The 4,070-nt window shown below is 61.1% G+C and overlaps 1 protein-coding gene across 1 annotated transcript in view; it reads right to left on the bottom strand.

The window, feature by feature from the left end:
- Positions 1 to 4,070, bottom strand: part of LOC113210614 (growth factor receptor-bound protein 14) — a gene marked incomplete at its 5' end in the record, with an annotated part of 161,671 nt that overhangs the window by 70,857 nt on the left and 86,744 nt on the right.

Here is a 4,070-nt window from a genome sequence, read left to right as displayed (position 1 = left end):
CAAGGGTTTTCCTTGAGGCACGATCTGGGTACTTCAAGGAAAATCCTTGAATCCCAGACGAAAATTCCAAGGATTTCCCTTGGAAGCTACGGGTTTCAAGACAGAGTCGGGGATATCAAGGGCCAATCTTGAAATTATCCACCCAACCTTGAAATCCCAGAAATTTCCTGGGATTTCAAGACATTCTTTTTACCGTGCGCGGGAGACATGATCAACACTTGACGCTATACTAATTGGAGGTATGTGGTACATGGTACATGGTGAGACAATTTATAAACTTTCGAAATATTTGAAGGTAATTGTGTTCCGGGAAGATCCCGGAGGAGGCTGGAAGGACAGCTCGGGGTAAGAGGGCCTGCAGTAATTCCCCCCCTTGCGTGGAATACAGACCGTTCCCGCAATATGCCAGTTCCGTTCCGGGCGCATATAATGTCTCGTGCGTGTGTGTGAGTGATTGTGAGTGTGTGCGACGGTGCCATCCGACACGAAATGCAAGGCGGAGGCGGCGGCGTGCTGGCGTGCAATGGCTTGCACGGTCACGAGACAGGCTTACATTGAAGAGTATATCCTTGCACAAGTTGGCAATCTCACGACATGTGCAAAAAAAAAAAAGAAAGAAAAAAAAGACGACATAATAGCCTGAGAGCCAATTATTATTGGATTGGCACTGTACCCAATGAAGTGGGCGGCTCGACACTCGCGCGCGCCGCCGTCTTTTTTCGCAGCGATACTGTACGGCAGGGCGCGCGCGAGGGCGGGTTGCCTACCAGCAGCGCCCCGGGGGCCTCAGGGCGCCGTGGTGAGCGACGATAGGCAGGCCCGCAGCGCACGCACGCTCGGCGGGACGGCGTCGCCGCGAGCGGAGCCACGTAGGCGCCTCGCCTGCCCCGCGCGCGCACCCCGACCAGGTCAGCGTCAGCGTGCTAGTGCGTGCGTGCTAGTGCGTGCGTGTGCGTGTGCGTGCGTGCGTGTGCGTGCGTGCGTGCGTGTGTGTGAACCTGAGGCGCCCGCCTGGAGGGGCTTATATATACGCGACAGGGCCCGCCACACCTGGAGCCGAGCCAGTTTCCAGAACCAGAAACCGAAACGGAAAATAAGCTAGGCGAGACAGTACCACAGCAGTATAGTTTGGAAGCAGCCGCAACAGCAGAAGCAGCGGCGGCACGACCAGAGCCAACGTGAGCGCCGCTGCGACAAGACAAATGTGCACATGCAGCACCTCACCTCCGCTCCGCCCGGGGTCGCACATGGCCGGGGGGCCGGGCCCGCTCCACTCGTGCGACCTTCCTGACGGGGTCTCATTATACCCCCGGGGGGGCTACGGCGAGGGGCTCTGCGAGGGGGATCGCGCGCGCGCGCCCGCCTCCGCCGAGCGCCCGCGGCCCGTCACCGGCACCGACCGTCACTCGACCCGGTGCGGTGGCCTGCCCCTGCCTGCTGCCACCGGCCCGGCCCGTGCCGCCGAAAAGCAGCCAAGTGCACTTTGTATCACGGTGCTTTGGGCGGGTGCCACTACTACCTCATCCTCCTCCACCAAGCGGTCCTGTCTCCCAGAGGTGGGCCGACCGACCGACCGCCACGCCACGCAACACGGACACCTCTTTAATATCGTCGTGATCAGGCAATTACTCAGGCCACAGCACGCGCGATGAGCCCCCCCTCCCCTCTCCCCGCACTAGGCACACAACGCCGCCCCGCCCCGCCCAGCCCCGCCCCGCCGCTGCGCCGCGCGCTCCACCCGCCAATTGACAGCGGGCCTAACGTACTCGAGGACCCGCGCGGGGCTCCCGGCCCCCTCGCTCTACCGGGTAATTAGGTCCTCCACTCCCACCTCCCTCCCACCCTCCTCTCCATAGAGCGCTCTCTCGCTCGCGCTCGCGCTCTCTCTCTCTCTCTCTCTCTCTCTCTCGTGGGGTCCCGCGTGGCCTTATCGCCGCCGGAAAGGACATGGTAGGGGGTGCAAAAAGGGGCACGGAAGGGCGGTCAGCGCCCCCCCCCCCACTACCCGGGAGCCCCCACGGCGGCCCCCGCGGGCGCACGCGGCCCCAAACACGCACCGAATAGATGATTAGTCGTGCGGCCGCGATAGCGTCCACTCCACATGTTGCGGGCCGAGCGACCGATCAGCTGACGACGACGCGGGGGCACCGGACTCAACTAACTCAACGAGGAAAAGTGGCAGTGAGTTCAACAAAAATAAAACATTTTTTCATTTTCGAGACCGGAAAAAAATATGCATAGCAACTGCTGCTGCTGCGGCTGGGAAAGCCCCGACGGGGCAACCATCGCAACCATCGCGCACCCATCGTACCGCAGCTAGCGCACGCGCGTTTGGCCTCATAAAATCTTCATCGACACGTGTATAATCCAGCGAGCTCGCTACACACTCTGAAGCTCCAGCTCCGGGAGGGGCCCACCGCCGCCGCAGCCACGGCTGCTGCTGCTGCTGCTGCTGCTCGCGGCCCCGTCCCGTTCCGGTCCGAGCCGCACCACAGCCGGCCGGGGGCCCCACCGTCCCGTCCCGTTCCGGTCTGGCGTGCAGGCCCTGCCCTGCGGGCCACGTGACGTGACGTGACCTTAGACCTGCGTGGGTCACCAACCCGGCGCACGAGACACACCCCTCATAATGCCACACACACACAGGCAGACACGGTATTCTTCTCCCCCGGCCTCTCCTCCACTTGCCCTCTGGGCTCGCGCAGGTAGTTCGAAACGCTCGCCCGCGCCAAGCGCACAGACGGAACGGGAGAGGCAAATTCCGCGCATGTCAGGGAAGAGGAGGAAAGAGAGAGAAAAAAAACTACCTTGATGCTGTCAAGTTTACGGTACTGCTCTGCTCGCTCGTTGCCGGAGGGGAACCTTTCACTGTAAATCCATTACTCCAAAACAAGGTCGCCAGACGAACCTGATGCCGTTCCCAAGACTTTAATTACGTGTGAAATGTCACATAAATGTCTCGTCCTCAGCTTCTTTTAACATTTTATTAACGCCGTAATGACTTTAAAATTTGATTCCAGACTCGTATTTAAAATGTCACCAAACCAAAATAGGTCGCTAAGTGGCCTCTATTTTGGAGCGATAGTGAATTACCTGTGTCCAGGTGTGTCGCAGGTGTCGAGCAAAGTTGGAGAAACGCGAGTCGGCGAGAGATCACACGAGCACGTGTGCAGGCAACAAAAAACCCACATTCTGTCAGGGAAAAGCTTTTGTTTCCAAACACACAGACACACACACACACACACGGAGAAAAGTTCATTCACTTGGACAAAATCCCCAGCAATTTTTTTATGACGAAACTTGTTTAATTTCAACCTTGATTGACCCCAGGCTCCGCACGCCAGCCACACTCATCTCTAATCATAAATCACCGGCACACCCGATAATGAGCGGCGCGTGACTTGCAAAACGGACTGTTTGGAGCGGCCAAGGGAGGGCGGAGGGCCTCCAGGGGAGGGGCGCCATCGGGCGCCATTGGGCGCCGAAACCTCCAGGGGAGGGGCGCACCCTCCAGGGGGTCGACGACTGTAGGTAGGGGCGTCACAACTCCAAGTTGGTCGCAAAGCTCGAGGCTGGTCGCACCTCCAAGCCAAGTGGTCGCATCCCCCAAGCCAAGTGGTCGCACCTCCGAGCCAAGTGGTCGCACCTCCGAGCCAAGTGGTCGCACCTCCGTGCCAAGTGGTCGCACCTCACCGTCGCCCCTAGACTGAATTGACCCACGGAGGGCAGCCGCATATGGCTCAGAGTCATCATCGTCTTCTTGTCCGCCCTCCCTCACGCCGGCATTGACCGACCGTCAAGCTTCACCCCCAGCCCCACCTCCAGGAGGGGCTCCGCCGTGCTCCTCCGCCGCCCCCAGGACTGCTGCTGGCGGGGAAGGGAGGCCGCCCCCGAGCCCCAGCTGTACGTTCGTTCGGCCGCGCCGGCCCGCCGCAGCGCAACGCCACGCCACGACGCCACGCCACGCGACGCCGGCGGCCGGGCCAGACAGAGCGGCGACAGCGACGTCGGCAGCGCGCGGGGGCCCCCGTCGTGCTGCCAGGCCGCCTGCAGCGCGGGGCAGCCCACCGCCC

Source organism: Frankliniella occidentalis, unplaced genomic scaffold, assembly GCF_000697945.3.
Source record: "Frankliniella occidentalis isolate FOCC.00 unplaced genomic scaffold, Focc_3.1 Scaffold162, whole genome shotgun sequence".
NCBI classification, from domain to species: domain Eukaryota; kingdom Metazoa; phylum Arthropoda; class Insecta; order Thysanoptera; family Thripidae; genus Frankliniella; species Frankliniella occidentalis.
The sequence above is the reverse complement of the archived record's forward strand: the minus strand, read 5'-3'. Positions and strand labels throughout refer to the sequence as shown.